Genomic DNA, 23,561 nt, shown 5'->3' with positions numbered 1-23,561 from the left:
TCATCATTCCACCAATTGCTTGTTGCAGCTGAGCTGCAGGCAGATAGCCCTGGATTTCCTGCATGCATGTTGTTACATAATACTGCATGTATTTCTTATGGGAGTCCTTTGCATTCACAGCCAGCTCGCAAATAGTAATCAAGCCAGCTCAAGATTGAATGATTACTGTTCAGCTGTGTGGGAATTTGCATACCTGCATCCATTGGCTGATGCCAGCATAAAAGTCTGCCTCCCATTTCCTACCCCGCCCGTCATAGCGTTCAGCTCTCTGAGTTGTCATTGGGTCTATGCTGTGAAAGTTGTTATTGTAAATGTATAATGCCTTGCTCTGTATTGTCATGTCTGCTGGATGTTTGCTGACCTGCGGGGGTCAGTGAAGTCCTTCTGATCCTGATAGTTAGATTCTGCGAGCACTACGTTGGTGACTCGCAGTATTCGTTCAAGTCTTGTTCTTGAGGATGAACTATAGCAGCAGTTGCCATTAGTTCGCTCCTACCTGTTAGTCTTGTCTATCTCCGTGTGAATGTTGCCGTCGCTGAAACAGCGACTAGATTGGCTGAGCATTCCGTCTGTCTGTCTGTTGTCTGTCTTGTTAATTATCATTACTTGTGCTTTAGCTAGTGAGTTATCTGAGAGCTACATTTCATATATTGTACATCAGCATGATATATATGTACTCTAGTCAGTTAGTCTTGTACTTTGTAGTTATATATCTTGTAAATTATTCATAATATTCTAGTAATATTGTATTGTGTACCGACCTTTGCCTGCCTCTCGACTACGAATCTGCCTAATCCTTCCAATACGATACTTCTGAATTAACATGTATGACCCAAATCTGTTACCAACTATGTCTGTTGTGTATTGTATCACATAGCATCTAGCCTGATAGGTGGCCCAGAGCTGCATTTGCTGTGGGCAATCTTACTACATTGTTCATTACTCTTGTGTCCATCTGTGGAGCCTCTTCCATTATCCTGCTCTTATCCTGCTCTTAGCCTTGTTGCGCTGGGTGGTCAGAAAGTGTGACCCCCCCCCGCATTACACCTCCTGTGTAGTCTACTCATCTCCCGCTTCCTTTTTTTCCACTGTGTCCAATGGGATTTTCCATCCTCAATTTTTATAAATGGCAATGACCCTGTAACAGCTTCCGGGTTAGCACACTGTTAAACTGTAATATTGTCCTCTTGAGCCATAAGGAAACATGAATATTACCTTGTACATTAGTTGTCCTTTCAGTTATAACTGAAAGTAAATGATATATTTAAGTTCTGACAACATCTTTTCAGAAATGGAAGAGATTGTTGTTAGAAGGAAATGGTGAGCTTCTGAGAGGAACTGACAGTGAGGTAAGGATGTTATATTCATTTGCAGGTACATCACATGTTTATTTTAAATAATTTTACTTGGTTCAGGTTCCCTTTAAGGTAAAGTTATGATTTTAGGCTGCAGAAAAGGATTATGTGAAGTTCTGGCTACTATGGATCAGGCTTTCTCAACCAGGGTTCCTTGAGTACTCTGCAGGGGTTCTTGGCATTTTCCCTTATTGTGCGGGAAGGTCATTGTAACAGGGGGTACTATAAGAAGAAGCACTAAATTGGAGGTCAGAATAATAATGAGCACATTAATAAAAAGCACTCGGATAAGGAGACAGTGGCTGTGTAATAGGGGTAGTGAAGTATACAGCCTCATCTACTTTTAAAGACCATGCCTCCTGCAAAATAAATGCAGGGGTTCCTTGGGATCCACAAGCTATTTGCAGGGTTCCTCCAGGGTAAAAAGGTTGAGAAAGGCTGCTATAGATCAGATCATATCTTTAAAAAATGCTTAACCCTTCATTCAAATTTAGCATGCACAATGTAAAGGTTAGGAGTGGACATTGTATTGCCTAACAAGTTCTTAATAGTAACCATTGTCTTAGTACAAATGTATGTTACGTGGCTATTCCAATTAATGATTTTGGTAACCAGCTCTGGATTTACTCTCTTTATTTCTGTTTTATTTTGAGATGTCACAAAGTGTAGTTGTATTGTAGATGGGTTTCCTGCATTATCAAAGTAATATGTACTGTAAGAATTGCTGAATTACCAGCAGATATTTTTAGGCTCTTCTGTTCCAAAAGGCATTTTGCTGTGGTTTGCCCTTTGAAGTCTTATGACATTTTTGGAATTGCCTTGTTAAATACAGAATGGACATACATTTATAAGAAAAAAAAAACCTCTCCAGCTGAGTAGCTGACTCAGTAAAGTGGCTCCAGGCAGGGTGATGCATTTGAATTTTGTACTTCATAAATGGCATTCTCTGTTACGTCTGACATATCGCAATAGAAAGACAGCTACTGTAGAGAAAGAGGTTCTAACAGTATTCAACTGGCCAATTAACAACTGGCTGTATTGGTGTACCTAGACTCAAAGTACTTCAAACTGTTTCTCAAAATACCAAGTCAAATTCCAAAATGCTATACCACATACCCAATCCAATATTAATTTTTTATAAGCATAATGTACTCAACATAAAGACAAAAAAACAACAGAACACACAGCCACTAAAACAACATGTTTTTGGAAATGGACACTTTCAGTTTCCTGTTTGGTCTAGTGTATTGCACCTTTCAATGGGCTAAAATGACCAGAATGTTTTGCAGTTGTTTCCATTTTAACCATTCTTCAAAGACTGTTAAGAACACATCTTTACACTGTGCATTCTTCATATTATTCTTTCTGAATTCTGGAAACTCATTTCATGCAGTGTGATATCAGCATTTGACATTGAAATGATTACGACCGTTTACTGCAACATTTGCATCCCATGTGACTGTGTCTGTGGTGTTCCCAACATTGATATTTGCTATGGAATTTGAGATATGTTGTGGGAGCTATCCATTTTTCTGTAGCATAATACTATAATATAGACCGGTCATTAAAGCAAACCTGAGATGACTGAAAATGAAAAGCTTTTTATAAATCCCTGGGGCTTCCTCCAGTCCCCTTCGGCTTAATCTGTGCTTTGCCATCCTCCTCCATTGCTTTTTTCTTCTGCAATGGCTCCTGGTAATTCAGGAGGCATGGCTTAAAGGCACATGTGCAGCCGGGCCACGTGCGCACCACATCACGTTCCCATTGGCAGGATCTTTCTGCAACTGCACAACACTACTGCGCAGGCGCAGAACACTCCTGGCCCCGGCTAGGTATTTGCGATAAAAAAAAGTGTGTAACTGTGGCAGTCTGAAATAGGCTGTGTTCATGTTGGGTTGATGTGGCTCTGTAAAATGTAATGCAATAGGCATGCTATAAACCAGTGGTTCTGGATGTAAGCCTGGCTTCAGGGGCATAAAGAAATGATTTGCATATTCAGCAGTGGTGCAAATAATTTTGGTTTTAAGAAGGCAAACCACACTAAGCATTGCTTTTTTTAGTAGGAGGGATCTTCGGTCTGTTTTAGTCCCCTATACTTTCTTAGTGGTTTTGGGTCACCCTGAGCTGATTGGCTACTCTGTTGTACTGGTCCAAGCCCTATCCCATAGAGCTATATCACTCCCTGCCACGCACTGAGGAGGACCAACAGTCTGAATCAGGCTGTCTGCATGTTGGGTTGATGTGGCTCTGTAAAATGAAAAGCTATAGCCTTACTATATACCAGCAGATCTGGATGTAAGCCTGGCTTCAGGGGCATAAAGAGATCATTTGCATATTCAGCAGTGGTACCACACTTACACACTTAAATCTGAATTAACCCAAATACCTTCTGTTTTAAGAAGGCAAGCCACACTACGCATAGGACTAGCTATGATCATATTTTTTTTTACTTCTGTTTCTTTTTTTATGTACAGAGGAATGAGAATAGAAATATGAACACATGATTGTGAGTAGCCTTTGATAGATTTACAATTAAATCCCCAGCGTCCTGGTTCATATTCTTTCCAGAGTTTTCTCATCTTATCTACAAAATACATTTTCTGCACCTAGCAAGTAAAAAAGTTTTGAAAAGCAGTTAATTAAAGTAATATCAAACCTAAGCTATTTGGAACACCCTAATATGAATATTATTTAGTTTGCTTGAGGCTAAAATAGCCTTTTATTGATAAGGTTTGAAAACAGCAAATGTGATTAAAAAAACAAAACACAAAAACTCAAGAGAGAAACGAATTTACCATAACTAATGCCCTAATCAGTTATATGTTTCTTATGAAATCTCATCAGAGAAACTTTTTGTAACAGAAGGTGATCATTCATAGTATTTTGTCTTGTTCCACCCTCTGTACAGTTTTTCACAGTTAGCTAGTCTTTTTTTTGTTAAGTTTGCTTTAGCCACTTTCTTTGCCGCAACAGAGGAGGAACATGCTTGTCCATAATGTTGTTGAATCCAATTGGTTCAGACTCAGCATTTGTTTGTGCGCTTTGGCTGCTGCACATGGTCCACCTTCTCTCTGTACTTGGCCCACAGCATGTCTTGACCAACCGGATAAAATATGTAAACTACAGTATATTTACAAAAATTTAACAATATAATCAAAGTAAAAACGTATTACATACACCTAGATATACCACGTCTTACAAAATAGTGCAGTTGCTGCACTTCTGTTTCAATTATGTAATGTTCAAATAAATATAAACACTGTATTGGCAAATAGTCTGTGCTTTTGGCCCTTGAGTAGATCCTGCAAAAATGTGTCCGTTGCTCAATAGTGTTTCCGTTAGCTGCACAGATTGGGAGTTTAGAGCCTCCTCACCACAAATGACCACTTTTCTTCCAAGCTCCAGGCCTCCAGCACAATCACCTCAGACAAATAGAAACTTCCAGTGTGTCAACACCACAGCTTTTTATTTCCATAAAAGCACCCCGCTCCACCCAAAAAAAGCACACTCACTTGCGGGTTACCAATACACACCTGACCTACATGGAGGCTCTCCCTGTAGGCTTACAGCTCCCATGGCTGAGAAGTATCCCTCTAGTCACCCCACTACCAAGCTCTGACCACTCTGTGTGCTGTGTCTAGGATCTCCTCTAAGCATGTCTACACGTCCAGACCACCCTCGATACAATGATTAATGGACAATTTTATATTAGGTGAAAACCAAAAAGCTGGTTGGCAATCTGATTATTTATGTTAGCAAGGGATTATACAAAAAAATACAAGGGTCTGAGAAGCACAAACCATACACTAATGAGCAAAGTACGTATGCGACAATAGAGTCCTTAATCTCCACGCAAAATATACAAATACAAAGGGCTGCAGAACACAACTGAAAAAGAGTAACAAGGGCTCTTGGTTATGCTTTACAGCATTAGTAAATGTGTTTAAAGGAATACTATCAATTGAAACGACTTTTTTTTTAATACTCTATATTAGTGTACACATTACCACTAGTGCTAGGGGCACTTTATTTATTCACCCAGGTCTCTCTCTCGCTATCCCTGCTTAAAAATTCATTTCTCACACAGCTCATAGTAGTTTGGGTCACCCTGAGCTGCTTGGTTACTCTGTCACACAGCTCACAAATATATTTCACTGTGTCACTCACAGCATGCAGCAGACATGAGGAGAAATAGGCTGATCTGAGGTGGTAACAGGTAACTAAATGAGCTGGAATATTGCTGGAATATAACTAGCTATACCACGAGTCTGTGTTTACACTCAGACTGGCTGCCTGCTTGAGGTGATTCACTCCTGGCTGCATCCACTTTACAAGCTGCTGAGAGGGGCAGACCACTGTCTACAATTAGCATTATTAGTATCTGTATCAGTCAAGAGAAGCAAAGATAATAAACACACATTGCTAGAAGCTAGAATCTTTAACCCCTTACCACCATATCAACAAGATTCTTTCAGCAAGGTGATAATTAAACTATAAACTGAGGAGTTGATAGCATCTCCCCTGTGCAGAGATGGTCTTAGCCCTCTGGGAGCTCAGTTTTTAAATACATTTGTATCCAACACTGACGCCAAAACTGAGGGAGGATTTTACAGCTGAGAGGAACAGCTGTGTGAGGAATCAAATTGTTCCTAGTACTTGCCCTAATGTGTGCTACAACATACAGCATTTAAAAATAAATGCATACATCGATAGTATTCCTTTAAGCTTACTGACTTCACTTTTTCATAAAAATAAATGACCAAATAAAAGACTCAAAAATTATTATTAGTTTATCAGGTTTTTTGTTTTATGAGTTCAAGTATTGAACTGAACAGCTTTGCCTTAGTTTTTAAGAACTGTTGACAGTATTTCTCCTATCTGCCAAATAAAAACATTGTTCTTTGGTCACTACCTGCTGTGTTTTCAACATGTAGTATTACACAGTCACATCAACATCAGTGTGACCGTACTGTGTTATTGGTGATCTCAGAGTGTCACAGAAATTGGTGACAATACCCCTTTGCTGCATTGAAAATCTATTAACCCTTCGCACTCTCACATGCAAATGTTCAAACAAATGCATTCACAGATTCACTCATCCAGGCACTACTGTTATCCTTACAGCTAAGTTAAAAGCCGGGGTCTTAGTTCACAGAAGAATGCATTGTTATGCTTAGTCACCTATACTGCGCAGAAGTACCCAGGTAAATATAGGTGTCCTAACTCTGGCCCTATAACATGCATAGTGCAGACATGCAAACATTCATTGCATCAAACCTATCTAGGGATTAGGAGCATGCATCCTGACTTCCTCTCCTGGGACAGATAGTGCATCTTACCAATCGCACAAGGGAGCTAACGTAATGTATCCATGTGCACCATGCACATACACCAGCATAAGCTGTGTGCATGCTGACAGAAAAAAAACATGCAGGGGAAGGAGGGAGTGCACTGAAATAAAACACTAGCCACAGGGGTCAGTAACAAGAAAAAAACACATATATCCAGGCACAATCGTGTTTTTTTCTTGTTACTGACCCCTGTGGCTAGTGTTTTATTTCAGTGCACTCCCTCCTTCCCCTGTATGTTTTTTTTTTCTGTCAGCATGCACACAGCTTATGCTGGTGTATGTGCATGGTGCACATGGATACATTACGTTAGCTCCCTTGTGCGATTGGTAAGATGCGCTATCTGTCCCAGGAGAGGGACTATGCACGATCACTTCTTATGGTACTAGTGCTGCTCAACAAGACTCATTAGTATGGAAATACCTCTGTGTGTGCTGCTGATGGTTCAAAATCCATCTGCATTCTGTGTCAACAGAGACTTAGTCATGGGAAAACCAGCACCTACATAGGAACAATTTGTAATGCGTTAAATAATTTCATATTTCAAAAATTTGCCTGGTACATGCCAGTAGTAATAGAAAACATTTTTTTTTATGTCATTAATTATTTAATTTATTTAAATTATTTAAAACCTTTCCTGTCACACCAAGCCTCTAAATACTAAACATCGCATGCACAGGAGGCTAACGGCGGCCAGCATGATGACTTGACCGGCGTGCGACGGAGGCTCCCACACGCGACTTCACCCAAAGTCACTGATTACCGGAGCCACCAGCAGGACCAGGAGAGGGAAGAAGAGGATGCCGGAGGACCTCGCGGGCTATGGGGGGCTGGAGGAAGCCCCAGGTAAGTCCAAATTTTGTTTTTATTTAGCGCTCAGGGTCCCTTTAAGTTTTATAATCACTGTATTATTGATTGTGGACCTTAAAACCCTCATTTTCTTGTTGTACTTGCTATCTCTATTGCCATATTGATAAGAGGGGTGGTCAACTTATTATTGTTTCTCTTGTTATTTTTCGCGGTTCTTGAGTGAAAACATTCAAATGAATTTGTGATCATCCCTGTCTATGCTGATTCAATTTTGCCCTCTGCCAGATTGTAGCGTTGTTGTTGTCCCCAGTGCTTGCTGCTTGACTTTGTCTAGTGCCTTCTTTCAATTTGTAAGGGTAGTAGCATCTTGATGCTCACTATGTCCTTGTCTCAGTGAAGCCAGTACCAAGCTTTTCTTTTGCTTGCCCAAAAAATTTCTTATCACCTCTTTTGGCATGGTCAAAAAAATGTCCCAGTTAGTCACTATACACGAAGCTCTAGCAATGTTCTGCCAACAAACTAGAAACATTGCAAGGGGAGAGTGTGGATTACAGCAGTATTTTTTTTATACTTTTCCTCATTAAATAAAATTGGATTCAGGTGATCACCTAATCAGCACCTCATAAAAAAGAATGAGGTGTGGTTGTGTAGGAACTTAACAGACTCTGGCATGGAATGTTTATCATACTCAGAGGCGCTGCTGTAGAAATAAATTGCATTGGTCTCTTATCTTTCCAGGGCTAGATATATGTGATAGACAGGCAGAGAGAGAGAGAGAGAGAGAGAGAGAGAGAGAGAGAGAGAGAGAGAGAGAGAGAGAGAGAGAGAGAGAGAGAAAGAGTGAGTAAAAGAGGGTAAATAAAAGAAGAATTGCCTCTGAAATGTTATAATATTAAAATATAATGGTTTGATATACACTCAGTCTTTTCTTTGTAGTAAATATGACATATAAATCCATATTCTGAAAATGCAGCGGTCATGTTTTTCTTTCGAATGTCATTATGCATGGTATGCACCATTGCCACAATCTATGTGTACCTGTAATATGAGCAGAGCTCAATTCATCAGTTAAACACCGCAGAGCAAATAATATGCACATCAATCAATGACTGCAAACACCACTTCAAATTGTATTTATAGCCATTTTTCATCAAATATACATTATAGTAATGATCCACATATCAGAGCGGCAAAATAAACCAAATGGTGTGGAGAAAGAGTGTAAAAGATGGCCGTCTCATTCACATAGTGACGTTCTTTAACCACCCTGCAAGTCAGCGAAGATGAAGAGCTCAACATCTGAAATGCAAATACCGCATGTGCAAAAAGTGCTGACGTATCTGTTGACATTAACCTCGATGAAATAATTATTTGTACATGTTTAGGTAAAAATAAGCAACAACGAGTATGTGTATGATATTTTCTTGTGGCATGCTGTTGCTGGTACATTCAGTTTTCATTCAGAAAACATATTTCCCACATAATTGCCTTTGTGAATTTCAAGTGTTTGGTCTTAACTTTTTAATTGTAAGTCCCATATGCATATTTGACATAACTGCTTTGTTTGCACTCTGATCAAGGACTAAAATAATGTGGATGGTCAATGGATTCTTCAAGGTTGTCCAATTAATATTTATTGTATTCTCTGGGTGGTTGTAGCCTGCAGTACACACAGCTAGAACTTGCATAAACTGGTGACTTGTGACTTTAGGAATCCTCGGGTGAGTTGCAAGGTCTAGTTCAGGCTAAGCATTATTTCAAGTGAACCTTTCATAACAAACATTGTGCACAGAAGATAGTATTTTCAATTTTCCTGTGCTTTTTGGATATTTAATGTTAACACAGACAGCTCTTCTTTTCAACTTTCCACTGCATGTTTATGTAACACAGTAGCAACCATTTACATAATCTGGCAGTTGGCTAGTTGTCTACTTCAACTGATGACTTCTGATTCCTGCTTTGCTTGCATTTTGATTTGAATCTCCCACTGAAAATATATGGATGATTAAAGGACACATGACGTGAGAGTAATATGGAGATAGCCATGTTTATTTAATTTTAAACAACCCATATTACCTGGCTGTCCTGTTGATCATCTGTCTCTACAGGGGCAGACTGACCAGTAGGGCACTCGGTCACAAACCGAGGGCCCGTGGTCAGGGGGACCCCGCCAGAGCACCCTGAGCAGGAGGGGAGGAGCGCAGTGAAAGGGAGCGGTATGTACAGCGGAGGAGAAGGGGGGACCTCACCTTGGGGCCCTCCTTCCTGGCTCTCCCCTCCGGTAACTCGGCGGCTAACAGTGGTCAGCTGGCGGAGACTTACCGCCTTTCCTGCCTCCAAAATGTAAATATTAAACAAGAGGAAGAGTGCCTTGCCTCTTAGGAAGAACAAACCAATAGTATTGCAACAGTATTGCACTCTATCTCTCATTTATCATTTACAGCCGTTGTAATATTTATACCCAGGGCACCTCCACTGGTGTTGTCTAGATAGTCCTACACACCTGCCAGGGGTTTTTATAGTTTTTTTAAACACTTGTGTGCCCTTAAAAAACTTCAAGGAGAGCGACCAACCAGCACCTGCACAGCAGACCTGGAATACCATGGAGGTTTTCTCCCACTGGCTCTGATGGTGGTTACAAGTTTTGCAACCCACTTTTGTAAGTATAATCGTTTCTCTTAAATCATACCAACTTGTTCCAGCAATAACACACCATTGGGCTCCTGGTCTCTCTCTTAATCTTTCATATTCTCAGAGGTTACTGTTAAGAGTCACCATCCCCCATTAATAAAGTTCAGAGGCACCTAAGTGAAGTGGACCAAAGTGAAAAAATGATACTTACTATAACTGTTCCTTCTCTCTCTCTTTTTTTATTTTATATTTTACACACTACAACATTGGCTGACTACTTCATTAAGTATCAGTAAAAAGAGTTGTGGGTGGCACTACACTACTTCTCTCTTCACCTTGGGACAGGCTGGCTCAGTGGCACAGGTTACATAGTTACATAGTTACATAGTTATTTTGGTTGAAAAAAGACATACGTCCATCGAGTTCAACCAGTACAAAGTACAACTCCAGCCTGCTCCCTCACATATCCCTGTTGATCCAGAGGAAGGCGAAAAAACCCTTACAAGGCATGGTCCAATTAGCCCCAAAAGGGAAAAATTCCTTCCCGACTCCAGATGGCAATCAGATAAAATCCCTGGATCAACATAATTAGGCATTACCTAGTAATTGTAGCCATGGATGTCTTTCAACGCAAGGAAAGCATCTAAGCCCCCTTTAAATGCAGGTATAGAGTTTGCCATAACGACTTCCTGTGGCAATGCATTCCACATCTTAATCACTCTTACTGTAAAGAACCCTTTCCTAAATAAATGGTTAAAACGTTTTTCCTCCATGCGCAGATCATGTCCTCTAGTCCTTTGAGAAGGCCTAGGTACAAAAAGCTCATCCGCCAAGCTATTATATTGCCCTCTGATGTATTTATACATGTTAATTAGATCTCCTCTAAGGCGTCTTTTCTCTAGACTAAATAAACCCAGTTTATCTAACCTTTCTTGGTAAGCGAGACCTTCCATCCCACGTATCAATTTTTTTGCTCATCTCTGCACCTGCTCTAAAACTGCAATATCTTTTTTGTAATGTGGTGCCCAGAACTGAATTCCATATTCCAGATGTGGCCTTACTAGAGAGTTAAACAGGGGCAATATTATGCTAGCATCTCGAGTTTTTATTTCCCTTTTAATGCATCCCAAAATTTTGTTAGCTTTAGCTGCAGCGGCTTGGCATTGAGTACGATTATTTAACTTGTTGTCAATGAGTACTCCTAAGTCCTTCTCCAAGTTTGATGTCCCCAACTGTATCCCATTTATTTTGTATGGTGCTAGACCATTCGTACGACTGAGGCACTTACCACAGACCACACTGAGGCACTTACCACCCACAGATGACACAATCTCACTGAAGTCCTTGCAAAGATAGAAAATTGCCATGGCAGTTTTTCAGAAAGGGAGTGTGGCTATTTAACAAAACCTTGATTTGATGGCACAAGGGGTCAGTTTTTAGACATTATTTCCTGCTACTCTGTTATAACATCTTCTGCCCATGCTGATAGCATGGATTTTATTTTTACACATGTGGTCTGCCTTAAATCCCCTTTCTTCCCCATTCTGATGTTCTCTCTGAACTTCAGCAACTTGTATTCACTCTGTGTTCAGCATGAGTTGCTGCCCCAATTAAGAAAAATGGTGACATACTGATCACTGAACTATTTAAGCACTGACAATATACAGTATCAGTGTTGGAAGCAGCAGATCTTACTCGTAGTTGTTCCCCAACACTGTGTGCAGCATGAATGGACCCCACAAAGCTTTAAACTGAAGGATTTACATAATATCTATTGATGCATTTTAAAGTTGTTCCTCCCCACTAGAGATGTCCCGAACCTCCGATTTTAGGTTTGCGAACTTCTGCAAAGGTTCGCGAACTTGCAGACTTTCGCCTACCGCAATAGACTTCAATGGGGAGGCGAACTTTGAAAACTAGAAACATTTATGATGGCCAGAAAAGTGATGGAAAAGATGTTTCTTTTTTTTTTTTTTTTTTTTTTGCCTCAGAACGTTCACTTGCTCAACTAATGAGTACATCACTTCATAGCTATGCTCCCGAGTTGAGCTGAACTTTCATCATAAGTTGGCATTTTTAAATACATAATTAACACCATTTACTAGTATACATTCTGAAGCATACAGGAATACTTTTACTCCCACTCAACCACACCCCTGTAGAATTCCATACATACTCCCATATATCCTTCATCCACTCTCCAGTCATACAGCCCTGAGCCCCCCGCACCCTCCCCACTTATTCTATTCGATAATCTCCAACCATGCTCCTCTCCACCTATCCTGGATTTTACTATCGGTGCCCTCGTCTTCCTCCCACCCTTCTAATTCCAGGAACCGTCCCATTTCAGTGATCCACTCCCCTAGAGCCGGGACACTTGGGCTCTTCCAGTTACAGGCTATTAATTTTTTAGCCACAGTTGCTGCTGGTAGCACCCAACTACCTTTGTCGACGGATCCAAAAATGGTCTCTGATTCTGTGAATTTACCACTATTGCTATGCTTTCTGCCGCAGAAAGACTCAATAGCTGACCAAAATTTCTGTATCATAGGACAGGTCCACCACATATGTTTCAGATCGCCCATATTGCTGTGGCATCTCCAACATAAATCATCTTGGTTTGCTCCCATCTTTGCTTTCCGAGCCGGGGAGATATACCATCTTGCTACCAATTTGTAGTTAACCAACTGATACCCAGGGTTGTGTGTTAATCAGATGTTTTGAAATATTCTGACCCAGTCCAGGGAAGGTGGAGGGTCCAACTCCTTTGCCCATTTACTACAGAAAGGAGGGAGAGGTGAGTCCAAATGCTGGCTTAGAAATGTATATAAGTGGGTTATAGATTTTTCCTTCTTTGTAGCATTAGAAAAACACTTTTCAAAGAAGTTTTGTTGTTTTCTGATCTTACCCCCGACTTTATCGAGAAAGCTTAATAATTGGAAGTCTTTAAAATATTTTTCTTTCTTTTTGCCTGTCTCTAGATCCCATATATTTGAATCAATAATTTCGGATAGCGTTATTGTCGGGATGAACAAGGAGTCCCTAAACCAACAATTATTCATTCCAGGTTTAAAATCCGGATTATTTCCCAAAGTCGTCAGAGGTGGGATTTCTTTTTTGTAGTCCCATTCTAATAATTCCAGGAAGGCCTGCAGAGTGGGGGTTAAAAGAGGGTGTGATGTTCCTTGTACAACCTTCCTGACCGTTTTGGGATGCCATGATTCTATCAGAGTAAAGTCTATAATTTCCCTCTCATATCTGGACCAGAATTTTTGGTGAGAAGCTATCCTAATGTCCAAAAGCCTATCCAATTGTATACTATTATAATAATATTGCACATTAGGAACCCCCATACCACCCATATCCTTGGAGCGACAAATCGTTCGAAATGCTATTCTATGTTTGTTCTTTCGCCAGATAAAATCCCCAAAAACTCTGTCCCACTTTGCGAACCAGGATTTAGGGACTGCTATCGGGAGGTTCTGCATAACAAAATTAATTTTGGGAAGAACTTTCATTTTTATGAAGTTAATTCTGCCGATGGCGTTCAGGGGAGATCTTTCCATTGCATTTAGGAGATGTATACCTTCATTCTGGATAGCTACATAATTTTCTTTAAAAAGGTCATTGCTATTTTTACAGATATTAATCCCTAGATATTTAATTTTCTGATCTGTGTAGTTAAAATTGATATATATTGATATTATATTGATATATATTGAAATAAGATTTTAGGTTTGCGAACTTCTGCAAAGGTTCGCAAACTTGCAGACTTTCGCCTACCGCAATAGACTTCAATGGGGAGGCGAACTTTGAAAACTAGAAACATTTATGATGGCCAGAAAAGTGATGGAAAAGATGTTTCAAGGGATCTAACACCTGGAGGGGGCATGACGGAGTGGGATACATGCCAAAAGTCCACGGGAAAAAAAAGGATTTGACACACAGCAGCGTTTTAAGGGCAGAAATCACATTGCATGCTAAATTGGAGGCCTAAAGTGCTTTAAAACATCTTGCATGTGTATACATCAATCAAGGAGTGTAATTAGTGTACTGCTTCACACTGACAGACTAAACTCACTGTGTAACGCACCGCAAACAGCTGTTTGTGTAGTGGCAGCCATGCTGGACTGGTGCGCACCATAGCCAGAGTGCATGTGATAGCGGTTTTTCAAGCCCATATGGTCGCCGGGCTGAGGTAGCTCAATGACAGAACAACAGTACAGTGACTGTTAGTATTAAATATCACACTACGTGCACTCCCGTAGGTGGGTGCACTGAACAACAGGTAGGTATATGCAGTGATGGGTATTACAAATGTGCACCTGTCACACACACATACCGTGAACAAGTACAGTGACTGGTGCTATTAAATATCACACTGCGTGCGCTCACGTAGGTATGTGGGTGCACTTAACAACAGGTAGGTATATGCAGTGCTGCTGGGTATTACAAATGTGCACTTGTCACACACACACACATACCGTGAACAGGTGCAATGACTGGTGGTATTAACAATGCGTGCGCTCACGTAGGTAGGTAGGTAGGTGCACTGAACAGTGAACAGGTGCAGTGATTGGGATTACAAATGTGCATCTGCCTGTCACACGCACAGGTAGTCACTAAATGTGCTGGGCCTGGCAGTTGTACAGTAGGAATTACCACGAAGGGGCCAAAGGCCAGCTGCGACTGACTGACATTGCTGTATATGCAAGTGGGCCATACAAAAAAAAAATTAGATCACAAGAACAAGATTAGCTCTCAAAAGAGCTGTTGTGGGGTGCCTTTTTAGCAAAAAGAATCAGCAATGAGCAAGACAAGAAGCCTACAAAAGCCTAACTAAGCTTTCCCTATGAGAGTCTGACTGCAGCAGCAGCAGCACCTGTTCCTTCACTAATTACTGCAGGCACACGAGTGAGTGAAAAGCCTGACTCTGCCTGCCTTTTATAAGGGGGGTGGGGCTTCAGGAGGGAGTGTAGCCTGATTGGCTACAATGTGCCTGTTGACTGTGATGTAGAGGGTCAAAGTTGACCCTAATGATGCACAATGGGGGCGAATCGAACGTCCGGAAAAGTTCGCAGTTCGCCGCGATCGCGAACCACTGAAGTTTGCCAGAAACTGTTCGCCGGCAATCCGTTCGGGCCATCTCTACTCCAAACAACTGTATACATTTCCTCCGTTTTAAAATACCATCATGGTTGACATATGGGTAGGATTCTCCTGCCATTTTCTTCCAATTAGGTGTTTTAGTTGCCTTACAAAGTCAGAAAAAAACTACTATAATTTTTATTTTTCAGTGATCAGATTTGGGTCCTTCTCAAAGCAGGACATTTTCACCTGTTCATCCAAACAGCCATCATACCAAGCAGAGGCATGTTTGAGCAACACTAGATCTGATTACGTTTCATACATGTTTAGTGTAAAGTGACAATTTTCAGCCTCAAATAGATGAAAACATCTAGAAAATAAGCTTCTAAACAACCTAAAGAAAACAATGAAAGAATTAAAAAAAAAATAATGAAATGTTAATGTGTGAGGAGTAAACAAATCTATTATTCACATTAATTGTTTTGAACAACATGAAATAAAATCACTAGCCAGCAAAATGAAATTATTCATAAACTCTGTTCGAAGGTATCCATTGTAGCACACCCCTGCAAAGTCAATAGCTAAGAAACAACCCAGCATGAAGCCATATGCTTATTTTTAAACTTATCATCATCCCGCTGAGATATCATCCCGCTGTATATTTCCTGTCACAAAAGCTCTTGAGATTAGAGAGGAAAGACAGCATTTTAAGACTGCATAGAGGTTTTCTTTATCTTGCCTTACAGATCTCTCTGCAGTTGGTAATACTGAAACTAGATTTTAGAGGCAAATAGATTACTTAAAATAAAGAATCACGCAAATTCCTTCAATCAATCAATGGTTATGAGGTGGTGATCCCCAAGACAGAAAAATAAGACTCTCTTTTCAAGCTCACTCATTGAAATAATGGTTCCTACTGAAGATGATGACTTTCATCTAATAATTTCTCCTGATGGAGAAATCCAGTAAGTTAAATCAGGATGTTTAAATTCCACATAGTCACATGACTAACAACATATAATTGCAGGCTGTTTGTGAATAAAATATTGTTCTTCTTGGCCTCCTTTTTCACTTAATTTCATTTTTGTATAAAATTATTAATTGGTACCCATTTAGCATGGACAGGTTAACTTCCTAAAGACCGCGTCATGCCAATGGGCGTGACCGCGGCGGCAGCCCTAGGACGACCTAACGCCAATTGGTGTCAAGTCCTGGAGCCGGCTATTGCAGGAGATCGTGCGCAGGCTGCGTGTGCAACTCCTGCTGGGTAGGCGGAGTCTCCCAGCGGCGCTCGGGAGAATGTTAGATGGCAAGACCGCCGTCTTTTTACTTGGTACAGCTCTGCGATCTGCAGCAGCGCTGTACTGGGGACAGCCGTGTGAAACGTCTGTCCCCTCTGTTGCTATGGAGGTGATTGGCTGTCATAGGCTGAAGCCTATGACAACCGATCACACTGATTGGCTGGCGGGGGAGGGAGGGGAATGATAAAATAAAATAAAAATAGTAAAAAATATTGTTAAAATAAAGTAATAAATATTTATAAAAAAACAAACACCTGGGGGGCGATCAGACCCCACCAACAGAGAGCTCTGTTGTGCGGCCCTGCAGCTTGGCCATAAAGCTGCAGGGGCCAATTTATCAAAACATGGCCTGGTCTTTAGGGGGGTTTAACACTGCGGTCCTCAAGTGGTGAATAAGTGTAAAAGGGAAGTACAGGCAGACAATAGGATTTTTAGCTTAATCATGTCCTGCTTTGATTACCATAGTATCATTCGCTGTGGACTATAAAAAAAAATAGACAAAAACAAGGGAGTCTGCAACACTCAGCAGAGGACAAGCAAAAAGCAAAACATGGTTCCCTCACCTCTTATTACAGCGATGTAGGTATGCAGCATATATAAAACTAACATTTTGTGTGGTGCAGACATTGGTGAGTCATGGGGTAGGACGCAAAGGTACAGAGCAGACCATCACAACCAAAGAACACTTTCTTATGTGTGGGCTGGGCTCTCTACCAATCCCTCCACTGACTTTCAGTTGCCCAAAGGATCCAGTTCAAACTCTTGTAAGAGTGAGACCCAGCTGCATCCTGGAGGAGATCCCCCAAAGCAGATCCAAAGGAAAGGCAGAAGCCAATCAGCAGGTGGCAGATATCCACAGTTTACTGGAGGAGAAGTCACAGGAGCTGGCAGATAATGTGATGCAGATGGTGGACATACCATAAGATGCACAAGAGGCGGAGGGATTTTCCTCAACCAAGGTTTCTCCTTTGCAGGAGCTCACAAATAAGAGAAAGATGCTTGTCAGGTCACAGAGAGTTGTAGAGGAGGAATACTGGCAGGACCATGTGTGTCTGCTTCTGAATGGTGGACATCACATGAAAGCCTTCACAGCGCAGTTGGAATGCTCTTTTCAGTGGGAGATAGTAGATCTAAGGTCTGATATCACAGCCATTGGTCAGCGGGTTGAAGCAACAGAAACAAGGGGGGGGGGGGAGACAGAGCAGGCCATTGTTGCGCTGTGTGGGAAAACTAGATGAGAGGTATGAATAAGTTTTTTGTCTCAATTTTCTTAGAGAGGGTAGAGCACTGCCTAGAAAGACACTAGCAAGAGGTTGGGGTAGTTGAATTCACCCCCAGGTGTGATCAGGCCACCCTATGGTCGCTCGGCTGCTCCCAGTAGAAAGCCACTAAACAGTAGAGTACAAGAAAAGAGGGGCACTCTGGGACTTAAAGTAATCACTTGAATCCACTCCTATTAGACAAGTCTCACCTGGTAGCGTACTCAGCCACGGTTCTTAATGATTTTAAAAAATGGAGGGTGTACATCCGTGAAACACGTTGTCTATTTTATTAAATCTTTTTACTTTTACTAAATTATTGTCACTCCCATCCATACACCGCTGTTTGCGGCCCCTTCTTATTGAATTATATTAGCCACAGGTCTGTCGTCCAGGTGCCGCTTACTGCGCAGCTTATGCTAGAGCAGAGCAGGCGTCCTGGTTTCCATGATGGCATCCATGTGGGGGGTTTCCGGAGAGTGACATCACTTCCGCCCCGCGAGCCACAGTGAGATCTTGGAGAGCCCGGTCCCCAGCTCAGCTAAGTGGGACACAGGCAAACCATGGCTGAGTACGCTGTGCTAGCCAATTGAACATCAGGTGAGACCTGTCTAATTGGAGTGCATTCAAGTGATTGCTTTAAGTCTCAGAGCGTCTCTCTTTTATTGTACTCTAGAAAGACACTAGATGCTTATATTACAGTTATTCATAAAGAGGGGAGGGACCCTGCCTTGTGTCAAAGTTAGAGACCTATTTCTCTTTTAAATCTAGATACTAAGCTTTTTGTGAAAGTATTAGTTGAAAGGTTAAAGCCTTGTCTTGGGTCTATAGTACACCTGGACCAAGTGGAATTTGTCCCTGGATGGGAGGCTTGAGCTTGATTCACTTTGAGCCTTGGATCTTATTAAATGGTCATCTTTGAGTGGTGTTCCTATGATGGTTCTATGAACGGACACAGAGAGGGAGTTTGACAGGGTAAATTGGAAGGTTATTATGACTATGTTGGAGTATGTGGATTTGGGTTCTAATATGTTGAGTTGCATTTGTGCATTGTACTCTAACCTTACTGCCTGAGTTCAAGGAAATGGAGCCCTGTCAGACACTTTCTCCCTATCAAATGGCAGAAGGAAGGTTTGTCTGCTGTCCCCAACAATATTTATATTGACATTAGAGGCTATTCTTTGCATAGTAAGGTGGACTAAGGATATTAATGGAGTTATGGTGGGAGCAAGTGTGCATACATTTATTGCATACACTCTATAGTTCCCAATAATGTAGGTTGGTGGGTGTAGCTGAACCTGGATAAGCATCTAAAACTTGAGTGGTAAGTGAAGGGCTAGGATATGGCAAAAAATATGGCAGATGAAATTAGCAGGAAGTGATATTTGGTAGACAAATGTTGCTCTTATGACCTAAATTACCATACTATTAATGGATATAATATAGTATAATATATCTGTCTTTTGGTGGGGTACCGTATTTGTGGAGTGTATGTACAGCGTCTGAACCTATAATGTTATAATTGAAGTCTGTGAGTCAGTGGGGATGTTTAATGGGGTGTGCACAGGTGCATACAGACTCTGTATGTTTGTGGTGATGTATATATGTATATTGCAGTGTGTGCGAGTGAGTGAGTGAGTGAGTGAGTGTGTGTGTGTGTGTGTGTGTGTGTGTGTGTGTGTGTGTGTGTGTGTGTGTGTGTGTGTGTGTGTGTGTGTGTGTGTGTGTGTGTGTTCTGGGCCAGTATACTTAAAGGGATACTGTAGGGGGGTCGGGGTAAAATGAGTTGAAGTTACCCGGGGCTTCTAATGGCCCCCCACAGACATCCTGTGCCCGCTCAGCCACTCACCGATGCTCCGGCCCCGCCTCAAGTTCACTTCTGGAATTTCTGACTTTAAAGTGTGAGAAAACGCGGAAAAGCCGCCGCAAGTACTCAGAGTAAGGCGGCTGATTCCGCGTTCAACATGGCAGCTTGCGCGCAGAGACCTGCATTCACTGGCTTGACGGAGCGCGGAGAAACCGCCGCATGCCCAGAGAACAGGGCGGCGGATTCAGCATCTGACACGGCGGTTTGCACGCATAGGCCTACTTCTGTCAGTACTGCTGAACACGGAGAAAACACTGCACGCTCGGACAGCGGTGCGGCGGATTCCGCATCCAAAACAGCAGAGGCATTACAACACATGTCTGGTGTGGCTGGGACTGACAGGCCGGTCAGCTGACAATTCTTTCAGTTTTCATTGATCCAGCACTTATTGTAAATTAACTTGGTAGATTTTCTCAATTGCGCTCCCCTCCTCTCCCACTCCCCTCTATCCCAGGGCCTGCTGCAACTCAAACGCAGATGCTACATGTACATCTCAGAAATCAATACAATACACAAAATGGAGTGCGCTACCCCCTCCCAGTGTCCAAGTCCTGTTAGTGTATATTGTGTATTGTATTGATCCAGCACTTAGGGGAGGCGCAGGAGAGCGCTGGTGTATATATACTGGGTGCTGGTCATTCCTCTGGTATCTGGCGTTGCGATCACTACGTGGTAGCACTCAGACCTTGTCAGTATCTGTGTTACATTAGACCAGTTTCCTAGGTGTTGATAATCAAGGACCTCACACCTTAGTCTAGGAATTCTGTTATCATCTGTGTTATTATCTAGACCAGTTTCCAAGGTGTTGATGACCAAGGAACTCACACCTTAGTCTAGGAATTGTTGATTATTTGTTATGACCTTCTGCTTTCCTGACCATTCTTCTGATCTCTGATTTTGTACCTTTGTCATTCTGTTACTCTGTTGCCAAACCCGGCTAGTCTTAGGATTCTGCATCTGTCTCCTGTCTCTGTACTTTATCTGTCTGTGTGTTAACGACCTGGCCTGCCCGACCTCGAGAACTATCTCTCCTGTTGAGAGATAGTTCACAGATCTGTCAGTGACACTCCCTCATTGGTGTCACTCACTCTCCCACTCTTCCCACTCTCGGCCTGACTCCTCCGTGCGGAGAGTTCAGACCAATGGAAGGAACTTGCTGCGGAGCAGTACTCCTTATTGCTCTAGCACCTGATATTCAGGTGCGGTCCTTAAAGTATTACTGTTGCACCAAAACACTCTCATCACTCAGGTGTCCAGAGGTTAGAGATATATCTGATTATCGGTGATACTGCAGATCATCAATAATCGGGTATATATCTGCATTCTCTGTGATACTGCAGATCACCGGTAATCAGATCCTCTCTGTGTTACACCGATCGTTACATAAAGTTAGAAAACCACTGCGCCTGCATTGCCGTGTCCTCGCTCCCGCTGATGGCACCAGGAGCATACTGCGCAGACCAAAGACTATACTGGGCTTGTGCAATACTCTCCTGGTGACATCAGCGGGAGCGAGGATGCAGCTGCACAGGCGCAGTGGTTTTCAGACTTTAAAGTCTGAAATTCCAGAAGTGAACCGGAGGCGGGGCCGGAGCATCGGTGAGTAGCTCTGTGGGTACAGGATGTCTGCGGGGGGCCATTAGAAGCCCTGGGTAAGTTCAACTCATTTTCCCCCGACCCCCCTACAGTATCCCTTTAAGCAATATGTAATAAATGCTAAATATTTATTTTATCCCCCTTTTGTGTCTTGGAATTCAGTATTGTAAAGCGAGCGTAGCTCCTCCGTCACACACCATACTTGATTAGATAACGGATCAGCTGCTCCAGTTCCACTGCCTGAGGAAGTGGGCTGTGACCCATGAAACACATCGCAATTATTGGAGTACACTCAGGGCCGGATTTACCATAAGGCATTGTAGGCACGTGCCTACAGGCGCCTTGTGATGGAAGGGCAGCTCACTTCCCTCTCCGACTGCCTCCCTCCTTCCCTATGCAGAGTCCTGATGAGAGAGTAAATGTGAGGAGTTATTCACCCAGCTCTCGGCATTCCACTGACCAGATCTCGCTTCAGTCAGGGGCACCTCTAGCTACTTAATACTGAGGTTCCTCTAGCTACCTAATACTTGGGGGCACCTCTAGCTACTTAATGCTGAGGGTACTTATTATTATTATTATTATTTATTGTATTTATAAAGAGCCAACATATTACGCAGCGCTGCACAATAGATAAAAGGGTTAACATACAGGTAGAACATACGGAAACTCACAACAAAACAAGATCTTGCAAATGATTTGATAACAATACAGTGTCAGAGGTCAAAATAGAGACTGTTCGAGTCTACAAGAGGGGTGGTTGTGAGTAAGATTGCATAATCAAGCTGGATACATTAGGGAGGAGGGCCCTGCCAGAGGCTTACAATCTAAAGGGTGGGGTGGAGACAATAGGTGCGTCTTTTGAGAGGGGGTCTAACAGAACATATTATGGTGCTGGTGTAGGGGGGTATGTGAGCGTGAAGAGGTGAGTTTTGAGAGCTTGTTTGAAGGTATTAAAGGTGGGGACGAGTCTGACGGCTGGTGGGAGAGAGTTCCAGAGAGTAGGGGCAGCCCTGGTGAAGTCCTGCAATCGTGCGTGTGACTGAGTCATGCATGGTGCGACTAGGCGCAGGTCATTGGAGGATCGGAGGGGGCGGGCTGGTATGTGCCTGTGGACCAGATCAGAGATGTAGGTCGGGCAGGTCTTGTGCACCGATTTGTAGGCAAAGCACAGGATTTTGAAATTGATCCTAAAGCTGATGGGGAGCCAGCGTAGTGATTTACAGAGCGGAGTTGTAGAGGCACTGCGGTGAGAAGAATGTATCAGTCTGGCTGCCGCATTCAATTACCAATTTAAGTGGGTCAGTACGGTTAGAGGGGAGGCCAGATAAAAGAGAATTGCAGTAGTCTAGGCGGGAGATGACAAGGGCGTGGATAAGGAGTTTAGTGGTATCAGGAGACAGGTAGGAGCGGATCTTGGAGATGTCTACCTAATACTAAGGGTCACCTGTAGCTACCTATGATGTAGAAGGGAAGTAAGGGAGAAGTGACAGCTGGGCCAGCCAGCACACTTACAGTGTGATTAAGCTGGGGATTGTAGGTTCATGTACAGTGAAGTCTAAGGTGCCAGGACATCTGTGCCTATAGGCTCCTGTGAGGTAAATCCGGGCCTGAGTACATTATTTAAGAATATTTTTGAAACGTTTATCTTGTGGGACCTTTTATGGGTGGTGAGTACCTCTTACCCTATTTTTAATTTGAACATTGTTTTATCCTTTTGACGCCTCTGTGTTTCATTATACATTTTATTCATCATGTTACTTTTGTCACTGTCATTACCAATTCTGTATTTTGTATTGATTCTGTATTTGTCACCAATAATGTATTTTGTATATTGGTGTGTTCCATTTGTCTGTATTATTATGTACCCCATGTTCGTTTCTTACTTCATACAGCACCTCGGAATATGTTGGCACTTTATAAATCAATAATAATAATAATAATAATAATAATTTAATAGGGGTTCTCTGTTCATTTGGGCCCCTTTAAGAGCTATTTTTGGGTAAGAAAAAGAGTGACCCTGTTTTTGTCACTGGAGATAAGCGCTACATTGACAGCTTTGCAGATCCCATTATTTAGCTATCCACACCTACATTCACTTGAATAAATAGCCATGTTGTTGCGTCCTAGATAAAACACTATTTTAAAAATCTTCTGCAAACTTGCTGATGATGTTTGACTCAAACTAAGTCAAACATCACTGTTCTTCATTGGTGCCTGTAGCATTATGAAAATGGTGAATGCCATCTGGTGATCTATAAAGTGAATAGCAGCAAACGTATAAAACTGAGGAAAAGTGCCTTTCTGCA

The sequence above is a fragment of the Hyperolius riggenbachi genome, chromosome 5 (assembly GCF_040937935.1).
Source record: "Hyperolius riggenbachi isolate aHypRig1 chromosome 5, aHypRig1.pri, whole genome shotgun sequence".
NCBI classification, from domain to species: Eukaryota; Metazoa; Chordata; class Amphibia; order Anura; family Hyperoliidae; genus Hyperolius; species Hyperolius riggenbachi.
This window is presented reverse-complemented; position numbering follows the sequence as displayed.